Source organism: Siphateles boraxobius, unplaced genomic scaffold, assembly GCF_051911475.1.
Source record: "Siphateles boraxobius isolate OS27281-9 unplaced genomic scaffold, OSU_SipBor_1 34, whole genome shotgun sequence".
NCBI lineage: Eukaryota > Metazoa > Chordata > Actinopteri > Cypriniformes > Leuciscidae > Siphateles > Siphateles boraxobius.
In genome coordinates, this window is record NW_027508964.1 from 488,394 (window position 1) to 501,135 (window position 12,742).

Genomic DNA, 12,742 nt, shown 5'->3' on the forward strand with positions numbered 1-12,742 from the left:
GAGCATCCACCAAAGGCTCAAACAATTCAAAAATCACATTTCTGAATGCAAGATTGCAAAGTATTAAGGTCTTTCACCAATACATAATATTGTGAAAAGAAATCCAGAGAAATCCCAGGCTATGCAAGGCAAGGCAAGAAAAACCCTGTGCATGATCTTCGAGCCCTCAGACGGCACTGGATATGAAACGATCATGTTACTGTGTTAAATAGACACATTGGCTTGGGAGTATTTTGCAAAACCATTTTCACTTAACACCATGTTTCAGCCTGTTTTTTGGAAAAATTTGAATGATTTCTCAGTCCCAAAGACGAAAGGGACCATCCAGACTTTCATTAGCAACAGGTGTAAAAGCAAACATCTGTCATTGTATGGGAGTGCATCGGTGATGTGGAGGTGTGTATTGGGATTATACAGACATGATGTTACGGATCTATGAGAGAGAACTCAAGTGCAGAATGAGTGTTAACAGGTTTTATTGAAAGACAGTTGACAAGACGAGAGATAGTGGGTGAGGAGGTGATAATAGTCCAAACAGTAGGCAGGACACAAAGCACAATGTCAGGCAAGCCGAGAGGCTGGCAGTTGAGACCAGCCCATGGTGAACACACTGGTGTTCTGAGGTAGATGTGCAGCACAATGCCAATGGATGCAGCAAGAGCCAGACAGGATAATACAGCACACGTAGATAGACTCACAGGGAACGATCAGTCAGTGCACCGGTCTCGCTGCTTGGTAGAGAGAGGAAGCAGCCAGCTTGCAGGGCTGGAACAAACAGGGAACACAACAAAGACAAGATATCCAGGCACTATCCACAACTGGAACCATGAACGAAAAGCAACAGGTAGCACAACACACTCAATGACAACAAAACTGGCAAACCATGAGGGCAAGAGAACACATATGAAGGGAGCGGAGAACAAGAGGAACAGGTGAGCACATTCAGACAAGAAACAGGTGAACACACTCAGGCAAACGAGGACTCGACAAGGGAGCAGAGAACATGAGGAACAGGTGATAACACTCAGGCAAACGAGGACTTAAAGGGATAGTTCACCCAAAAATGTAAATTCTGTCAGTAATTACTCTCCCTCATGTTGTTCAACCCCGTAAGACCTTCGTTCATCTTCGGAACACAAATTAAGATATTTGTGATTAAATCTGAGAGCTGGATCACTCCTCCATACCTGTCCATAGGCTTCTTCAGGGATTGAAACTTGCCGGCCTCGAAAAGTTATTAAAGACATTGTAAAATAGTCCAAGTGACTACAGTGGCTCAATCTTACGTTTATCAAGTGACGAGAATACTTCTTGTTCGCAAAAAAAACTAAAATAACGACTTTATTTCAACTATTGATTTCCTTCTCTGTGGGCGTCGAGTGAGTTCACTAGTGTAACAGCGCAGCGCTTCTGTGTTGTACGTCACACGCATCACACACATGACCAGCGTCGGCCAATAGTGAGCCTGCGTGTGACGTATAGCACTACGCAATCACACTAGTTTAACTGACTAGAGGCACAAAGAGAAGGAAATGAATAGTTGAAATAAAGTTGTTATTTTGTTTGTTTTTGCGCACAAAAAGTATTCTCGTCACTTGATAAATTTAAGATTGAGCCACTGTAGTCACTTGGACTATTTTAACGATGTCTTTAATAACTTTTCGAGGCCGGCAAGTTTCAATCCTTGAAGAAGCCTATGGAGGAGTGATCCAGCTCTCAGACTTAATCTAAAATATCTTAATTTGTGTTCCGAAGATGAACGAAGGTCTTACTGGGTTGAACAACATGAGGGAGAGTAATTACTGACAGAATTTTCATTTTTGGGTGAACTATCCCTTTAATTAGACAAGAGGGCGTGGTACTGGGAAACAAGGAGGCAGGAACAGAGGAGCATATGGCTAACACAAAGCCATATGTTCAAGCATAGCAAACATAGAGACATGATACAAAGACAACACAGACAAAGCTGACAAAACAGATGACGCCTTTCCTGGGAAGCAAGACAATGCCAGGCCCCCAACAGAGTGGTTTCTAGATACACTACACCAGAAGGTATGTGCTTGACTGGCATGCCTGCAGTCCAGGGGCCGTATTCACAAAACATTTGATCTTACCACTAAGAGTTCTCCTAAATAGCAGTAAAAGTTCTTAGTTAAGAGTTTTCTCTTAAAACCTATTCACAAAGCTGCTGAGACCAACTTTAACTAAGGAATAGAGAGAAGTCTTAAGCTAAGAGAAAGGGTGGGGTCGACGTCATTGCTATGGATGATGTCAACACACTTACTAACTATGCACGTACAGTGATTGGCTGATGAGGGGGTCTCTGTCAGTGATTTAATCATTGAAATATTGTAGAACGAGGTATTATGTTGCCATATTCAAATAAAGATTTTAAAACGTAGGCTAAGGGTCACTATGTTCAGCTAATTGTCAGCCTCTTACATGTCTGCATCTTGAGAGATTACAGAATTCAAGAGACAAATTATGTTATATAAACAAAGTTCGGTTAAGCACATTTCAATGGTCTATCTCAGGGGTCGGGAACCTTTTTACCAAGAAGAGCCAAACAAACAAAAAAAAATTTTCATAAGAGCCACAGCAAAGTGTATTAGAAATATTTGCCCATTTTTATTTAATAACAACAGCAGTAATATAAGACTCGCACTGGTAGTAATTCTGGTAGTTATATTCAACACCAGTAGGTGGCAATAACGCTGTGTTTTTTTCTTCTTCACTCATTGACACCCAAGCTAAGACTACTTCATACTAGATTTTGTTCACTGACATAGTGCTGGTTTCTATCTTCAAGCACTGAATCACCCGTCACACCGCCCGATTATGCTTAGCTGTGCTATATGGCTCACATCAGGAGACTCATCCAAAGAAAGAAAAAAGTAACTACCTGAACTGATGTCGTTGATTTGCATCTCCTCTATCTGGCGTGCCATCACGAGTGCACGATCATGAACAATTCTTGCAGAGAATGGCGTCTTTCGATTTTTTGGGGTTTCCCACTCCGCACAATCTCCAGAGCGCCAGCAAAGCTCGCAGAATTCGGATCCCCGCCTTTATTAGTCTATGCCGGGCCGGCTCTAGCCCTTTGGTTGCCCTAGGCCAGATTGATTTTTGCGCCCCCCCCCCCCCCTCCTTTAAAAATAATGAGTATTTATTTAACTAAACAAAAATGCTCTTACAGTCACTCCAAAACTTCAACAAGCAAATTATGACTTGAACTGTAATAAATTGTTTATACAAATGCCACAAAGAACGTTCAAGGATTTTTCAATCATCCTACATAGTTGCATTGTACAAATACATTTTATCGGACCATGTAACTTGTAGTAGATAAATGACAATTACTACCACCACTACTATTATTACTAATCTATTAGGCTGCTACAAGGCTAGGGGGGTTGGGGGGCATGCTCCCCCGTAGGAAAATTTTGTGCATTTTAAAGTTAAATTAATCAATCTGGTGCACTTTGAGAGTTCAAAATTAAAAGCTCCGACCCATATTCAGTGTTCAAATTAAACAAAGAAAAATTCAAACCTCTTTTAGTGTCTGTCTACATTACATAATAATAGTTATAATATTAATCCCATGATAATACTCATATATTGTAAAACAATGCACTGAAAAATAAAGGATACTTTCATAAGTTTTGTACTAATTTCTATACTAATAGAAAGAGTATTTTTCTATACTTCACATTAAAGATGTGATTGGGCCAGCCCAGTGTCAATCAAGAAAACAACCAATGGGTCGCTGATCTATGCGTTTCATGCGGTGTCAGAAAAAAAGCTAACGCTGACCTTTTTTTGACCAATGCATTACACCAGCACTAACCCAGCGCCGCCGATTAAGCAAAACAAAACAAAACGATTGGGCTATTTGTATTTTAGCCCCCGGCCGCTTTTTTGCTTTATCCATCTTTTTCGACGACAACTCACTACTCGTGCCTGTTCGCTCAGCGCTCACGGCGCCCGCGCCCGCTCGCGATATTATTGGAGGGCAAAATTCTATGATGAAATCTTATGAGGGCGCCTACTCCGCTACACATACCGGTATACCCACTTTTTGTGCCACTGGCAGGCTTATGTAATTGCTTCACTCGTTGCAGTGTTAATGAAGTAGCCTACAATAAAAGCGGAAAGTTCCTTACGCGGCTCTGGCGCCCCCCCTAGGGTATAAGGCGCCGGCGCCCTTTGCATTTGCCTATACTGCCTATGCCACGGGCCGGCCCTGAGTCCATGCTAGCAGCTGCTGCTGTTCGGTTTCCATTCTCCGCTAAAGCTCAGCGCAAGCTTTTCTCCTGCATTCCCCATCGGGATATTTTGCGGCGAATGCTGCATGGTGCGTCTCTTTTGAGCGACGCAATACCTTCATTGCAAATGAGACACACTGCGGACCCCAACTTCTCCACAAATGCAAATTGATCCGTCCATTCGGGCTGAAATGAACGGTAATCGTCGTCTTTTTTTCTTTTCGCCATTTTCCTCTCGTTGATAATGATTTTTAATTTAGCCAGCTAGGTAGTTGTTTAACTTGATCTTGACTTGACGCAGGCCTAACACGTCGGCCAATTAAAATCCAGCTCTCAAAGGTAGGCAAGCTACAGGCCAAACGCCGCTGTCAATCATATTAAGCTGCGAGTCTCTTACCTAAATATTATGAACATATTTAATTTAATTTTACACAATCATAATTATACATTAATCAAATATGCTAATAGTTTAAAAATAATTTTATCATCATGTTCGAGGGTGTATTTTCAGTCAACATTTAAAAATTGGAGAGCCATAAATGGCTCACGAGCCATAGATTAGCCGTCTAATCAGTTTGAGAGGAGGCATATATATATACAGCCGAGTCACCTAGTTACCTCAACAAATCTTCTGCCTCCCTCCGCCACCCTAACTCCTCACTCTCGGCTGGCTCCTTTTCCCAGCCAGGGACACGGGGAAATACTCTGGATATGGGCTAAATACCGAGCTCTGAGCCCTCAGTCCCAAATACGCTTATTTTACTCTTTTACTCTATTCTATCATTTGTAAATGTGAACTCGTGAAAACAACTCCCACATGTAATCGGACATTATTTATTTATTAAAGATTTATTTTGGGTGTTTTTGCCCTTTTATTATCATAGGACAGTGAAAGAAAGCAAAGTGGAAGAGAGAAAAGAGGGACGGGATTGGGAAAGGTCCAAGAGCCGGAACTGAACTCGGCTCACCCGAGCTGCACACAAGGCTATCGGTGCAGACCATGGGACATTATTTTCAACTTGACCACAATGTTTTATTCTCCCTTATTCAACGCATTTTGCCTGTAGGCTACATAAATTGACATTTTTATGGTATGTCATCGCAGATAAAAATCTATAAATCAAAATATTTATTGCATTTATGAAGAAAAGGGCACCTATCGCCTATTGCCTCAATGGTGTAGGCTACAGTGCCTTTGGGGTGGATTGCTGAGGAAAACGCCATTTTAGGAATGTTTGTTAATTGGTTTTAGTCACTTAGGAGTCCACTATATCCCTTTTCACTGATTAAGGAGCTGTTTTTTATGGAAGCTTATTCCGCCACAGAATGAAAAATAAAAAAGGTAATTGTGACTTTTTTTTCTCACAATTGCGAGATATTGAGTCAGAATTGCATGAAATAAACTCGCAATTAGGAGAAATATACTTGAAATTCTGACTTTTTCTCTCAAAATTGCATGTTTATATCTCGCAATTATGACTTAATAATACACATTTGGGAGATATAAAGTCAGAATTGCATGATATAAAGTCGCAATTGCGTGTTATAAAGTCAGAATTGTGAGACTATTCTGAGGTCTTTTTTTCATATAATTGGACTATGTAACTCGCAATTGCGAGTTTATATCTGAGAAAATATGTCAGAATTGCGAGATATAAAGTCGGAATTGCAAGAAAAAAAGTCAGAATTGTTAGTTTTTTCTCTCGCAATTCTGACTTTAGTCTATAACACGTAATTGAGACTTCATTTCACGCAATTCTGACTTTAAAACACGTAATTGCTACTTTATATCACACAATGTTGACTTTATATCTCGCAATTCTGAGAAATAAAGTCACAATTATCTTTTAAAATGTTTTATTCTGTGGCGGAAACAAGCTTTCATAGGTTTTAGCGCTAAAATGCTTTGTGAAATAGGCTACTCTTAGAGCAAAAATGTAGGAGTCCTAACTAAATTGGCAAGTTAGGAGCTAAGATGTTTTCTGATTACAGCCCCAGATCTGTCTCTTCTTCTTCTTCTTCTATGGATTTATTGGCGGGTTGCATACCAACTTTATGGTGCATACCGCCACCACCTGTGCTGGAGTGTGAAGTGATTTCAGTCTAGATGCATGTTAAAAGATGTCTATATTCTATATAGACCTAAGACACTATATATCCTAAGACCACTATGCTTAATGAATTTTAAAACTGAACTTACAATTTCCCCGGATCCTTGTTTTGTGTTCAATATGTTATTGATTGTAAATTCGTTGCATCCCATTTCCTGTAATTTTCTTATTTCCTGTTCATACCTAGGACAAAATAACAACACATGCTCAACTGTTTCCTTTACTTGGCCTATTTCGCATGATCCTGTACCATGTTTCCCTATAATATGAAGTGTAGAATTAAGTTTAGTATGTCCCATCCTTAGTCTTGTTAAAATAACCTGATCGTCTCGATTTAAATTTTGTGTTAATATACTTTGACTTACCGTATATTATAGAAATTTCTTCCTGTTTTACATTCATTCCAATTTCTTTGCCATTTCTAGTAGCAAGCTTCTTTAATGATACTTTTTCCTTCCATCCTACTTAATGCAACTGTAATAGTAGGGATGTTTAGTTTAAGTGACTCTTTAGCCATTTTATCAGATCTTTCATTTCCTGGTATATCAGCATGTGCAGGTACCCAAACAAATTGTATTATTGTTCCAGCTTGTCTTAATCTATACAAAATATTCAATATTTCTATATAGATATATCTAACTGTTTGATATGTTTGTAGGCTTATAAGTGATGCCATTGAATCTGAACATATCACAACTTTATTAGGCATCACTTCGTCCACCCAACTAAGAGCCATCTGAATTGCCACCAATAAAATGGTGACCCAGTACGACCTATCTCTGAAATGGTAGTCGTTAATGAAAATACTATATTATTTAGCAACATTTCTGTAGCCCATTCCTTTGCATTCCATGCAAATCCTGTTCCTGTTAAGTTAATTGTTTCCCAACTTCCCTCAATAATTGCTTTAGTAAAATGTTCCTGTTTATGCCCTAGCAAATTGATCCATTAAGCAACAGATCATTTTTGTCGTCTTATTTCTAATGGGGACTCTCCTGTTTCCACTTGCATTGCTGAGATTGGAGTCTTAATTGCTCCTGTGATCTCAAAGCTCGTGCTTGAATTAAATCGAACCTTTTTAGCATACTAGTTGATGCAGATCCATATATAATGCATTCATAATCCAAAACGGATCGTAAAAGAGCACAGTATATGTTGATTATAGATTGTTTATCAGTCCCCCATTCTTGGCCTACTATAAATCTCATTAGATTTAGTACTTTGCTACATTTCTCTTCAATATATTTGACATAAGTTAATTTGGAGTCAAACCATAAACCTAAATATTTAAAATGTGTTACCCTTTCTAGTGGCTGTTTATATAAATAAAGTTTAATATTTTCTGAAATCTTTTTTTTAGTAAAAAACTGACAACACGTTTTGGATATAGAGAATCTGAATCCCCATTCCACTGACCATTTCTCTACATTCTCAATTGCTTCTTGAATTTTTTTCACTATATATTTAACATTTCTTCCCCTCTTCCACATTGCTCCATCATCTGCATATAATGCTGTTTTAATTCCTGGATGAATTCCTTCATATATATCATTGATCATTATGTTAAATAATACAGGACTTATGACACTTCCCTGCGGTGTTCCATTTTCTACATTCACCATCTGAGATCATGTATTGCCTACCTTGACTTGAATCGATCGATCATCCAAATAAGAAACTTAAAACCCAATTATAAAATCTTCCTTCAATTCTTTGCAAGTTTAATAGCAATCCTTCTCTCCACATCACATCGTAAGCTTTTTCAATGTCAAAGTATACTACCACTAACACCTCTGTCATTGCTCGAGCCTTTTTAACATGAGTTTCTAATCTTATTAGTGCGTCTAAGGTGGATCTACCTGGTCGAAAACCAAACTGATAAGGAGCTGTTAAATCCGTGTATCATTCGTTCAGTCGTGTTTTGATTTAATATTGAAAGTAGAAAAATGAGAAAACAGTTCTTTTTTTTCTTTTCTTTTTTTCCAAAGAAACGAAAAACACAAATTCAGCTTGATTTTCGTTTTTCGTTCTGAGGTAGAAAAATGAATAAACAGCTTGAATATTCGATTTCTACACGTGGGTGAGAATGAAACGCCCCTTTCCTCTGATTTGTCAGCCGAAGATCAAACTGTGTCGTCATCAGTCCTCCCTCGGTAGCACACAGCAGAATAAGAGTCCTCCGTTGCTGATAGTGTGCGGATTCTTAACTCGTTTATTGCAACTACATTTAATCTTTTTCTCATCAAGCAACCAGACTAACGAATGGCTCGACACAACCCGTACCGGGGATGAGCCTACAGGGCTTTCTTCTGTGTAGATATCAATTCACCTATGGCAGGCTAAGTGACGGATCATGGTCGCCCTCGCCCAGAAAGTTTAAAAAAAATGATATAATTAATTGTAAATTACATATTTTAAACACATATATGCTAGGCAATGAATTATTCTTTCCTTTTAATATTAAATAGGCCTAACGTTCACGCATTAACTGTCATTCAGCCTGACTATCTAACAACCAGAGAACAGAGAACAACAGAGATATTAAAATACTTACTCTTCTGAGTTTTATGATGTAGGCCTTGTGTTTTATTAAAATGTATTAGCCTATAATCTGAAGGATGCGCGCTTGTGCGCGGCGCACTGGGTCATGTTAGGAGTAGGCTAAAACACGCGTGCGTCACGTTGTAAAAATACGCATTTTATTATTAGCCTATTCAGAAATAGTGTAAAAGAATGGTAAATAATATACAAAACGAACATTATAAACACTATTAATAACATGCTATATGTATTATACTTCCCCTTACTGTAGGCCTAGCCTATATCAAATCTTTAAATGAATGGTAGCCTATTCAGAAAACAACAAGAATAAAAAAAAATTTGCCGTATAAAAAAATATACATTGTACTAGTAGCCTATCAAAATAGCCTATTGTGGCCGGACTATTATGTTTATTACAAGCAACATTTAGCCTATTTTAAACACGAAGCTTAAACAAATTTATTTGATTCAAAACTGAAACTGTACTGACGTTGGGTTTGCGCTTCTCTCATTTGGTCCAACGTTTCCATATTTGCAATGTAACATTTGGATGCTAACTAACTATTAATTTAAAGAAGGCTTTATACTTCAGTCGAGTCCATATAGACAAGGCTAAATCAGCATCTTTAAGGGAAATGAGTTTGGAAGAACAGCAAGTTATGACTGACCGGCACACCCTTTATATTGTACAAAAGACGAATTAAATTAGCCAGAATAACCTTTTATATGTAAATTGGTTGACTGTTTTATTTTAATAATGAACAGGCTGCGTCAAGTTTGTGATGCCAGAAGTGAACTGATATGTGGTGTGAGCGCGATGCGCCGGCGCCGTTTGTTTTTCGGCTGGGGAAATAACTTAATACTCTGTCGTTTAATACTTTGTCATTCCAAACAGTAAAATGTATGTTTTAATTTGTGTACATTCAAAATGACTAAAAAATGTCATGCCTTTGAAAAATAAAGAAAACAACATGATGCGCTGCTTAAGCACGTCTCCGTCTCATTGAACATCTTTCTACACCATAAAATAGGCTTAAACCAAAAATACAGCGAATAGCCTTTTTGGCGCGCCTACTTTTGAAAGTCAACATTTAGATTATCTGAAGTAAAATTAATTATATAAGCCTAAATCACTTAGGAATAAATCACAGTGTGCTTATGATAAAAAAAAACGTGACTTTACAGTCCAGAAAATAGGAAAATAGCTAATTATTTCAAGGACCCCCTGGCACTTGAGAGTTGCTGGTCTACACAGAAGAAAGGCTCTTCCCCGGTACGGGTTGTGTCGAGCCATTCGTTAGTCTGGTTGCTTGATGAGAAAAAGATTAAATGTAGTTGCAATAAACGAGTTAAGAATCCGCACACTATCAGCAACGGAGGACTCTTATTCTGCTGTGCGCTACCGAGGGAGGACTGATGACGACACAGTTTGATCTTCGGCTGACAAATCAGAGGAAACGGGCGTTTCATTCTCACCCACGTGTAGAAATCGAATATTCAAGCTGTTTATTCATTTTTATACCTCAGAACGAAAAACGAAAATCAAGCTGAATTTGTGTTTTTCGTTTCTTTGGAAAAAACAAAAAAACAAAAAAGGAACTGTTTTCTCATTTTTCTACTTTCAATATTAAATCAAAACACGACTGAACGAATGATACTCGGATTCTGTTAATCCTTTGCTTTCTAACACGTAATAAAGTCGATTAACAATAATTTTTTCCATTTCTTTAGAGGTTAGAAGTGAGAGCAATCGGCCTATAATTTCCAGCTATTGCAGGATCTTTCCCTGGTTTGGGAATAGGGATTACTATAGCTTGTTTCCATGATAACGGTAGTTGTCCTTCAATCCAAATTTTGTTTAAAAGATCCAATATTACTTTAAGTATTAATTCATCCATCTTTTTAATCATAATATAGCTAATTCTATCTTTTCCAGGAGCAGTACTTCTTACCCTCATTAATACTCTAAGTTCCCACATATTAAAGGCAGCATCCAAAGCTGTTCGACTATCAGGTTTTTTTTTAAATAAATATCTTGATGTAGATGTAGAATTTCTTCTCTCCTTCTCTTATAATTAGTTCCTAGGTTATCTGAACTGTGTGCCTTTTGAAAGGTAGAAGCTAACATTTCCGCTTTATCTTCTTGCGTCACTGCTGTTTTCCCTTCATCTCCTAAGACTGGAATATTCTGAGTTCTATAAACACCAACCATCTTTTTAAGGACCCTCCATACTTCTCCTAGTTGGGTTTCCCGTGGAACAGAATGATTGCCAATATTTCCTTTTAGCTTGCTTTATTATCTTCCTTGCCTAAGCCCGTTTCCTCTGATATATAATTAAAGTAATAGGTATTAAGGTTTTCTTTAGATCTCTAAAAGCCTTATTTCTAACTTTAACGGCTTTAGTGCATTCATCCTTCCACCATGGAACAATTTTCAACCTGCCTTTCCCTTCTTATTTAGGAATGGATTTTTCAGCTGCATTCATAATAATTGCATTTAATCTGTCAAAACTCAAGTCTATATCATCGTCTAAGCTATAATTCTCCATTCCATCAATACAAAAACTGTTCAATTTATCCCAATCAGCTTTATCATACCTCCATCTATTTTGCATTATTTTATTTTGTTGATAAATTTCCAATCCAACATCACTTGTTATTGGAAAGTGATCACTTCCCAATGTTGATTGCTCTAAAAATTCCCATTGACATTATAAAGCTATAGCTCCAGAGACTATAGTAAGATCTATACAAGAAGTTGATGAATCCCTTATATTCTATCTAGTACCCTTCCCATTATTTAAAGGGATACTTCAGCTCTGGGAACATGAATGTGTATTTAATAGTGATCATTTATATAGTAGAAATGTGAAATTATTTTTTAAATTGAAGCATTCTAGACTGAGAAAAGGCAGAAAATGTATTTTTTACTCATGTGGCTGAAAGACAACAACTCCCAGAATGCACTTGCTTTGCTGCCCTTACGAGGCCAGGCCACTCCCAAACCACGCCTACCGGTTACAGGCGGCAGTATCCGAAAAATTTCTCCACACATTCTCTAGGCTAATACATACTCTATTAACAGTAAAGGTTTAAAGGTTTATAAAAAGAACCACAACCGATGGGAGTTATAACTTTTATATTAACTTAAAATTAATATTAACACTTTTACACTCAAAGCTCTTCCAGAGCTTCAGCTGTTTCCTTATATTCATTCACAGTATTGTCAGTCAGGAGCTGGATATTTCCGTCTGATGTCCTGGACAACACAGGTGGGCAAAACGAGACGATAGTCTTTACCAAGTCGCTCGCCTTGCTGGAACCATTCCATAAAGTGACGATAGGCTGTTAGGCGATATTGTCTACAAAACAGTAAGCACAACGTTAGCAATGCGAACTATTTGCACACAGTATACTATCATAGATGTAAATATAACAACAATAGCTCAGCTGACTAACGTTACGAGGGAAGAACATTGTGATAATGCCGGGTGTCCAAACTCTGTACATTACGTCTTGGTAAAAAAAAGAAAAACAAACCAAATAACGTTACTCACTTTACACTAAGCCGTCCGTTTGTCCCTGCGGGCTTTGGCTGGCGTTTCCAATTTATCTCGTCCAGAAGAAAATGGGATCGTTGAAATTCGCGACAGCAATAGGACTCTCTATCTGTTTCCATAGGCGCACAGCGTGAGCACTGACAGCTCCAGTCCGCCCCAGCTGGAGTCTGGCCGGGCTCGAGTCAGGTCTTGCTCCCCTGCTGCAGCAGCTGCTCCGGCCGCCTCTTGTTCCTCCATCTCCCGAAACTGTTCATCGCTGTATTGC

General features: G+C 38.3%; 1 protein-coding gene; it reads left to right on the forward strand.

Annotated features, from left to right (window-relative positions):
* b3gat1b (beta-1,3-glucuronyltransferase 1 (glucuronosyltransferase P) b) overlaps positions 1-12,742 on the forward strand; it is a 37,886-nt gene that overhangs the window by 16,235 nt on the left and 8,909 nt on the right.